This window comes from Carcharhinus amblyrhynchos, chromosome 15 (assembly GCF_965287045.1).
Source record: "Carcharhinus amblyrhynchos chromosome 15, sCarAmb.v2.hapA, whole genome shotgun sequence".
In the NCBI taxonomy this organism is placed as follows: Eukaryota; Metazoa; Chordata; class Chondrichthyes; order Carcharhiniformes; family Carcharhinidae; genus Carcharhinus; species Carcharhinus amblyrhynchos.
Genome location: NC_137338.1, coordinates 42,447,251 through 42,457,709, shown reverse-complemented (window position 1 = coordinate 42,457,709; position 10,459 = coordinate 42,447,251).

The following is a 10,459-nucleotide window of genomic DNA, read 5'->3' as shown; positions in this document are numbered from 1 at the left end:
AAGATGAAGTCTTGTAGAACACTAGTTGGACCTCAACTGGAGTCCTATATCCAGTTCCAGTCAGGGACTTTTGGAAGCAGTGAAGGCTTAGAGATGGTACAGAAAATATTTACAAATATGTTTCCGGAGACTTCAGTTACATGGATGGATTGGAAAAGTTGAGGCTGTTGTCCTTAGAAAAGGAAAGGTTGAGAAGAGATTTGATAGAACTGTAAGTGGCCAAGATAGAATAGATAGTGTGAAACTATTTCTGTCAGGAGAAGAATCCAGAATCAGATGACACCAATTTAAAATGAATGGGGGAAAAAAAGCAATAGCAACATGAAGAGATCTTTTTTCAGATAAAGAGTGGCTAGATTAGGAAAACACTGTGTAAAACTGAAGTGCAGAGGCAGATTCAATCATGGCTTTCTGATGGGAATTGGATATGTTAAAGTTAATTTATTAGTCACAAGTCAACTGGCATTCATACTGCAATGAAGTTACTGCGAAAATTCCCTAGTTGCCACACTCTGGCCCCTGTTCGGATACAGTGAGGGAGAGTTCAGCATGGCCAATGCACCTAACCAGCACATCTTTGCACTGTGGGAGGAAACTGGAGCATCCGGAGTAGAGCTACGCAGACACAGAGAGAACATGCAAACTCCACACTGACAGTGACTCAAACCGAGAATCAAACCCGGATCCCTGGTGCTGTGAGGCAGCAGTGCTAACCACTGAGCCACCGTGCTGCCCCTGCACCTGAAGATGACATTTCTGCAGTAATGGGGTAAGGATGAGGAAGTGGCATTAGTGGAATTGCTCTTCAAGACATGCACTGATACAATGGGTCAATTGACTTCCTTTGGTGTTGCTTCCATTCTATAATTCTGGAAGATCCCTATAATCTGCTTGATGTGACATTGAATCAACCTGGTTATGATTTTCTTTTATTGTTATTCTTTCTATTAGAGATTGCCAGACTTGATGGGACAGCCACAATTCAGAATTCACAACCTTTTTGAGGTAATAACTACCATATGATCTCTCATGGTTCCGCTTTGTGATTCAATAATAGCTTTAAATGGGAGAGTGAAGACAATGTGAAAATTAATTCATTGCCGAATTAACTTGCACAATCACTATGAATTACTAAGCAACTCAAAATCAACTGCCATCTTAAGACTGTGGTCAGGATTCTAGATAGAATTGGAAATTCCCACACAAAGTCATAGAATCCCTACAGTGAAGAAGGAGGCCATTCAGCCCATCAAACCTGCACCAACAACAATCCCACCCAGGCCCTATCCCCACATATTTACCCTGCTAGCCCCCTGATACGAAGGTGCAATTTGGCACAGCCAATCAAACAGTAACTTACACATCTTTGGACTGTGGGAGGAAACGGAGCACCCGGACCAAACCCGAACAGACGTGGGGAGAATATGCAGACTCCACACAGACAGTCATCCGAGGCTGGAATCGAACCCAGATCCTTGGCGCTGTGAGGCAGCAGCGCTAACCACTGTGCCACCTTGCCGCCCTATTCATCCCATCGATTTGAACTTTATCAAAATGAAGATGTTAAATCTGAAAGAGCAATGCATAATCTCACAATACAGCTCTCCTCCTGGTGTAATTACTTCTGATAAATTGACTGGAATTTTACCACCCCACCCACCATGGGAATCGGAGTGGGCGAGGGACAGACAATGGAAAGCAACAGACCTATGGCTGATCTGTCAAATTTTCCATCCTGCCTGTAGTAAGTCCCACCATGGATGGGGCCCAAAAACCACTTAATTAACATACATTGGAAATAATTGGTCCCAAGAGACTGTTTAAACATGTGGAGAAAAAGACCCAGAAGTAGCAGAAACAAGTTCAAAGCCAGTGGATCAGCTTCCATTGTATTATTTCTCACTGAAAACTGGCTTCAGTTTTATCATTTTTATCATCGTTCAACCTTAGTGGAAAATCTAGTCTGTCCATTCCATCCAAAAAAGGAGAGAAGAAAATTGGGAATAGATAGACATCAGTATTATATTCAGCAAAAATGAATTAACTTTTCATTTTTCTATTTAAAGCAAAAAGAGGGAAAATATTCAGAGGGTGAAAAGCAGATATTGAAGCAGATCATTGTTGATGTTGTTTGGAATTATTGATTCAAAAACCCCGAAACAAAAATCCCATCAAATTTAAATGAACCATTGTCTTCCCCCAACTGGGGAAACTCATGTGGGCAGGACGAGGTGCTTGGGAAAATTCTGTAATGGGTCTCAAGAGATTGGAAGCAGAAGTTACAAAAGAATATTTTGGCACTCTAACCAGTTTTTAGCCACTATCTTGTGATGGGGAAAACCTTTTAAAATGTGGTTATTATTTTAGACTTAATTTACTACTTAGACTCACCACTTAGTCACATTGAAAACATGTCACAATGAGAATATCCCTTCACTTGGATTCCCCACAATGTGATTCAGCAGGGGATGGAGGATGTTATGTAGTAAAAGAATGCCAGCCAATTGCACAACATCATAGCAAAAATAATCCTCTTCTGAAATAAAATGAAAAAAAAGTGGAGAATTATGTGTATAGAAAGCTGTAAATTTTCTGCAATGCTGTCACAGAATCTTGCTATTTTAAAAAAATTGAATACCTGTTATTTAGTTCTTTCTTCTAGAGTTTGTGTGAGCACAGAAATGACTTGTCTAATAGTTTTGTAGCAGGCAAGAGTTTGAATGATTATTCATGTGTGTGACCTTTACAAAACCCCATTCCAGGTTAAGCCCATTTAACAATAGGCACAGTTTGAAAAATTGATCATTATGCTTGAGTGGAACTATACATTTTTATGGACATTAATTTTACTGGTACCACAAATCAGCCAGCAAACCAACTCCTTTAACTCCATTTGTGTTCTTATTAAGTGAGGCTTCATTCTGGGATTAAAGTCCTGCAAAATATAGTAAAATATGTGATTTAAGGAGCAGCAGGAATTTCCATATGGTGATATTTCCCATCCCACCACCAAATAAATCAGCAGAAAACGTGTAAGTACTGGGAACCCAGGAGAAAGTAAGTATGGTGAGCGGGAGGGAGAGGAGGCAGCAGATTTTGTGGATGCAAACCCCAATCAGAAAAGGGGTTCTTGATTAGGAAAGTGATGGAGGCATCCCCACCCTTTCCCTGCACCAGGCCCGAGCACGCTAACCTGCTGGCAACAGTGCAAGAAGGTCTGCAGTGAAAGAAGATTTGTCTGAGGACCAAATTCTCCATCCTCACTGGCAGTGGTAGCAGGGTGTGAATGGTCAGAGAATTCCAGCCCATATCTCTTCTCTGCTCTCCCAATGTTTTTATTTTGTCTTTTTCGCATCAATTTTCTTTACGTTGCTGAATGCTTACACCTTGTTCATGTGACTCTTCTGAATCCTTTCACAGCTGACCAGTGCCTATTATTAACCAAGCGCAAATCATCTGTCAGTCCTGTGCACGTGGTCCTGCTTAGCAATCAAAGAGTTGGCATCTTCTTCCTTTGAGTCGTTTGCTTGATGTGATGGATTTTGTTCATTTGTTGAACAGAGGATCTAATTTCCAAGACACATCAAAGTAGATGAGCTGTGGGGAGTCAGCACCTTATTAGTCTGGGATCTGCCTGATTTAAGTTGGCTGATGGCTAATAATTGGGATATGATGGTCCTTTCCACAATCAGAAACAGTGTATCGTATTCTTTCTTTACGCCAAGTCAGTTAAGCTCATCGCTCGCGATTGCTGTCTGGCATGTTGTGCTAATGCTCTGCAGTGAAAAAGGAGTGTCTTTTCCAGGATTCAAGCTTGGACAAAATTAATGGAGATTTTGGGCTGCCCAAATATCAGGGTCCCACTCTCATTTTCAGCCAACACCACTGGTAAGCAAAAACGCAATAGAGAGGCCCCACTCTAAGCCTTCTCAGTTAAGTTGAAAGGAAAGCAAAGCACCATGTCTGGCACTAGCTTGGTCGCAGGAGTTGCCAAAAAGATAACATGTCATGAGTTTGCCTTTTGGCTTCACTCCAAATATTTTTGTCATATTTTGTTCCCTTAGCCATGAACTCTTTGCATGTATCCACGAGGCAGTGGAGTTGTTCTCCCGTAGCTGAGAGTTTGGTTCAAGAGGGTCAGGACATGTCTACATGCTGGTGTGCTTGTATTCTGATGTCTGGGGCCAAACCTCCTTCAGGTTCCACTGAAGCTTTAGCCTGGGGCCATAAGGGACTCAGTTTCAAGGAGGCACAGCTGAGGACTTGGCAACAAAGAGACTGGACATTGACAAAGAGACTTTGGCTGTCTCTTTCGCATTGTTACTAACCAATGGTATAGGCTGAAAATGAGAAGCAAAATAGCACACAGAAGCATAAAATATGCTCACTCTTTTCACCCGCATGTTAGGAGCATCACATTGACCTGTTGGATGACATGTAGTCACTGTTGTAATGTAGGAAACATGGCAGTAAATTTGCACATAGCAAGCACCCAAAAACAGCAATGAGATTGTGATCAGATGCAAAATACTGCATTCACTGGAAATTTGAAATAAAAATAGAAAATGCTGGAAGTACTCAACAGAAGGATGTGAATAGTGATGTGGTTAATTAAATCATCTGTCTTAGCGATGTTTGTTGAGGGCTAAATAATGCAACAACTTATATTTAGATGTAAGTTACATTAATAAAATATCCCAATTTGCTTCAGAGAAGAACTATAAAACAGAATATGACATAAGCCATGTAGGGAATATTAAGTGAGATGTGCAAAAGTTTGGTCAAAAATGTAGTCTTTAATTCTTAATGGAGGACAGTGAAGTAAAGAATTAGAGAGGTGTAGGGAGGATATTACAGAGCTCAGGACCTGGACAATTGAAGACCCAGCTGCCAATGGGTGATTAAAATGGGGGATGCCTAAAGAGCCTGAATTAGAGGAGCACCAATATCTTGGAGAGCTGTGTGGCTTACTGAAATGGAGACCATGCATTTATTTGAAAACAAGGGTGAGAATTTTAAAATGAGGATGTTGTTTGACCAGAAGCCAATGCAGGTCAGGGGAATAGGGCTTCGTGCAAGTTAAGATCAGGCCAACAGAGTTTTAGATTACCTTAAATTTACGGAGGGTAGCGTATAGAAGATCAGCTTGGAGACCTTTGTAATAGCCATGTGTAGAGGTAACACAAAGATTGGTGGAACGGCAAATTGTGCAGAGGGTGTGGAAAGCCTGCAGAGGGATTTAGATAGGCTGAGCGAGTGGGCGAGGACCTGGCAGATGGAATACAACGTTGGCAAGTGTGAGGTTATCCACTTTGGTAGGAATAATAGTAGGAAGGACTACTACTTACATGGCAAAAAGCTGCAGCATGCTACGGTGCAGAGGGACCTGGGGGTCCTTGTGCATGAGTCGCAAAAACCCAGCCTGCAGGTGCAGCAGGTGGTCAGGAAGGCAAATGGGATGCTGGCCTTCATAGCGAAGGGGATTGAATATAAAAGTAGGGAGGTCTTGCTGCAACTGTACAGGGCACTGGTGAGGCCGCAGCTGGAGTACTGTGTGCAGTTTTGGTCGCCGCACTTGCGCAAGGATATTTTGGCCTTGGAGGGAGTGCAGAGGAGGTTCACTAGGCTGATACCGGAATTGAGGGGGTTGAGCTATAAGGAGAGGCTGAATAAACTGGGCTTGTACTCGTTAGAGTTTAGAAGGATGAGGGGAGATCTCATTGAGACGTATAAGATGATGAAAGGGATGGATAGGGTAGAGGTAGAGAGGTTCTTCCCGCTCAGAAAGGACAGCAGGACTAGAGGGCACAGCCTCAAGGGGGGGCGGTTTAGAACGGAGTTGAGGAGGAACTTCTTCACTCAAAGGGTGGTGAATCTGGAATTCTCTGCCCCTTGAAGTGGCGGAGGCTTCCTCGCTAAATATATTTAAGACGTGGGTAGATAGGTTTTTGGTAGGCAAGGGGATTAAGGGTTATGGGGAGAAAGCGGGAAAGTGGAACTGAGCCACTTCAAATCAGCCATGATCTTATTGAATGGCGGGGCAGGCTCGAAGGGCTCGATGGCCTACTCCTGCTCCTATTTCTTATGTTCTAACAGAGGCAAGAATGATATTTGGGTAGCTGATGACCTGAGACAGGAATGAGGTTGGACAATGTTACTAAGGTGGAAATAGACTGCCTTCCTGATGGTGTGAATATGACATCAGAAGTTCATCTCTGGAGTTAGGAAGGTTATGACAAACACAACAGCTAGGAAGGGGGATGGCATCAGCCATGGGGACTGAAAACAAGGTTATAGACTTCTTAGTATTTAATTGGATGAAATTTGAGGACACCAGGAAACAATCCTCTTATTCTTTGAATAGTGCTGTGGGATCTTTTATACCCTCATGAAAAAACAAACAGGGCTTTGTTTTAATATCTTATTGGGTGGAAAGCTTCCCCTCAACGGTATGGTACCTCCTCAGTACTTCAGTGGGCATGTCAGCATGGATTATGAGTTCAAGGCGTCTAGTGTGAGACTTGAACCTACAAGCTCCTGACTCAAAGGTGAGACTACAATTACTGAGCTACAGCTGGCATTGCCAGATAATTATTACCTTTCCTGGTAGAAGCAGACTGATTAAGAACTATTGTGCAGATTTGGTAGAGAACAAAGCCCCTCTCCCTGTGGTTCCTGTTAAGTCTGTTTCTATTAGTATTAAGAGTGATTAGTTGTCAGCAACCTTGCAGCTAACTAGGGAAACTTTGAGAATGTTTGCATGGCATCATTGAGATGACATCATTGACTGTTTGCACTGGTAACTGGGCAGTGCAACTGGCCTGTAGTGTTAACATCTCCTAAATAAAGCTCTTAGTTTTTGTTGAACCTTCATGGCCTCCTAGGTCAATCCTGCAAACACCACAGTTTCTATTACCAGAAAATGTAGAAATAATTGATTGGCAAAAGGTGGCTCTGACTCTTTGTCCTGGTGGCCAGTTCATGAGTATATGTCACCTTTTCTGGCTGCCCGAACTGTGGTTATGCTCATCTACATAGGTTTGAATTGGGTATATCCCATGTATACATCTCGGCTACCATAATGACTAGACTTCAGTAATGTATTTGTTTCAAAGAGATTTATGTACCTGGAATTTATACTCCTGCAATTTAGTATTTTCACTTTGCATTTGTTTAACCCATCCAGTCTTATTGTAATCATCTTGTGACTTGATGTGTTAAGTTAAAACCCTGAATGCAAATTCAAAAATATTTTCAGAAAGCAGAACCTTTTTTTTAACTCAGGTCGATTCCTGAGAAAATGTTTGAATGAATTACAGGAAGTGTTATGGCCTGATGCTCAGAAGATAAGCAGATGTGTTTGTATTTATTTGATAAGTATTATAACTTCTTAATATTGTAACAGTTAGTTACATCCCAACTAGATCTGCTTTACTCCTTCACCCACCACTGAAGGATCTATTAGTAATAAAATATGGTGTTATTGTTCATGCAGTGTTTATATTAATTATTTTGAAAGGAAATTATTAAAACACAAATAATAAACACAATAAGTTGCTACGAGGAGAGTGGAAAATGGGAAAAGGCTCATGTGGAGAAAAACACTCAAGCCAGCCTGAGGGTCATTTGACCGAAGGTTATGTTGTTTCAATCACTCTGTTCATTGAAAGGCAAGTTTGAAACTTTATAGGATATGTGGGTAGATCCGTAAGGCCAATTAAATATTCTGCTAAGCAGTAAAACTGCCAGATGGTTATATTGATAGTTCCGTAGTAAATTATTTTTAAGATTCTTTCATGGGATCTGGGCATTGCTGGCTAGGCCTGCATTTATTCCCCATCCCAACCTGCCTTTAAAAGGTAATGGTGAGCCATTGCCTTGAACCTCTGCAGTCCGTGTCATGGAGGTACACCCATGGTGCTGTTAGGAAGGGAGACTTCTACCTGTATTGTAAAAGACCATAAATATTTGTGTAGCAGTTGGGTGGGGAGTTGTGGGAAACATTGTTCTATTCACCACTTGCCTGGATGGGTGCAGCTCTCACAATACTCAAGGAGCTCAACACAATCCAGGACAAAGCAGTCGGCTTGATTGACAACCCATCCACTGCGTTAAACATGCACTCCTTCCTGTAATATGCCTAGAAACACTTGCCATTGATATTTGTGAGCCATTTAAAGAATGCTCCATCTGAAGATTTGCCATGAGATTTCCGTTGTGATAAGTTTTCCTTGGATATGCTGGAGAGCTATGGCACCCATACAGCAAGGGAGTGTCGTTATTACCATCCTTTGGATAGACTATTAGCTCCTGGTGACAGACTAGTGAACTGTTCCAGGTATAATTAGTTATATAAACAGATGAAAATTTGATCTATGCACCATCAGGTGCAGAAAGGTTGAGAGAGAGCCTCATCATTTAGAATGATGGGGGTGATTCTCCCATCCTGCTGTGCTGATTCACTGAGCAGACAGATCTTTCAGTCTGAGCTCCCATTGCAGCAATCCAAGGTTGGGTGGCTTCTGTTTCTCTTGAAATGGAGACGGGAATATCAGCCATCAAACTCTGCATCGTGGTCGGATCTGCAAGTGCTCATGAGGCTGGCCACCACTGCTATAATGGAAAGGATGGCAAAAGCTGTGTGCAAAACCCTGTGACAAGTTGAGGTTGGACTTCTCCATGTTCTTTACATAACTACAGGCTTTTTGCATGCCTGCTTGCGCATCAAGCATTTGTGCAAGTATATCCAGCTCTCCCATTCAACTTCTCACTGAGTCCTGTGCAGCAAATCATTTGTGCGACCTTGCCCTCTGATGAGCTGGCATCTTCTTTCTCCCATGCAGGCTGTTTGCACCAGGAGTCTCACCACACACAGCTCCTGCTTCTTTGCCCTCCCCTAAAGTACTTGCTGTGTCAGTATCTCGGCTGGTGGCCTGCAAGTGTTGGCTGAATGGTACTGTTTCATCCTCATCACCTCCTGCTTCTTTCACCTTCTTCCTGCTCTTTTTTGCTTTCTTCTTCTTCTTTCTTTCTTCTTCCTCCCCTTCTCTTTTATCATTGCCTGGCCAGGTGGTAGCTCTTGAGTATCTGAATAGGAAAAGGCACAAGTCTATGATGAATAGAATGGATCAACAGTAAGAGGTGCATGGTTACACCATCTTCAACCTGTAAATATGAAGTGATGAGAAGGAAGTGGGCTGTAGAAAGGAAAATTAACTATAAACATACTGTCACATTCAATGGTTTCATTCCCACCACTGGAAACAGCCTCAATTATGACTGCTCCAATGATGATGAGTGTTGTCTTTTCCATGGGTTTGCAGACCCACCTGCCCTCGGGTTAGCTGCTGTCTTTGGTTGTGCACTACCTCATCCTGCAAGAGAGAGGGTAGTGTATCAGTGAGTACGGTGCAATAGCTAACATTGCTGTCATGACTGGCTGACAGTATGTGCAATTTGTGTGAAATGTGTAAGTGGGTTTCAGCAGTACAACGTGTGAGGTGAAGCTAGAAATATTAGCTATGAGTTGCGATTGAGAGAGGTTATTGGCTGGTGAGTGATTGTGTTGTGGTGAAATGAGCAGTGGTTGAGGCTATCTTTGCAGTTGATGGGATGTGATGGTTAAAGATGCATTCACTTACCTTACCCACTTGTGTGAGCTAATTGAACTTCTTTCACCACTATATCCAGATCTTTGGAGCTCCATTCTTGTCATTGACAACCACAACTATCTACTCCCACTGCCTTTTGATAAGTTGTCCACTGGGCCTCCTGACCTTCGCAAAACATCTCTCCTCTTATATTCCTTCTCAACCACAGCATCCAGTGCAACATTGGAAAACTTGGAGCCCATGTTGTGCCATCATTTGGTATTTTTCTTGTTCAGATTCTCTGAAGTAACCAGTGCTAGCACATGTTGCAGCCACTTTTTTAAGTGCAGGCTAGCTTTAAGTGGAACAAGCTTCTCAATATGGAATGCTCCCTCCTTTGGCATGCAGCCATTTAACAGTGAGCACTGGCTACACATAGCAATGATTGAAATGACCTGGAGCACCATGTTTGTGTACTACCTACTGCAGAAGCTGTAGGTTCATCGCACGTTGTGACCCCTGCGTCCATTTTTGAGCCTGATACAATTTCTCAGAATTACAGGTATGAACTGAAATTGTACTGATTTGTTCAGTCCAACGAGATAAATGCAGTCTAAGAGTTAATCTTCCGTGTTGATCCTGTGAGAAGTGAGGAAGGTGATACAGATTGACATTGGGTGTTTACAACTTCAATTTCCTTTGGAAAGCTCACTAACCATATTACACCTCAAAGAGGAAGCTGGTCAGGACCAGTTTCCTCCTACTTCAGGTTTCCAAATCATGGTTGGGCACAGGAAGAATTCATCTTACTTTCAGAAATTTAGAAGGAAGGAAATAACTCATTGGCCAGATCCACTTTTGACCATAGA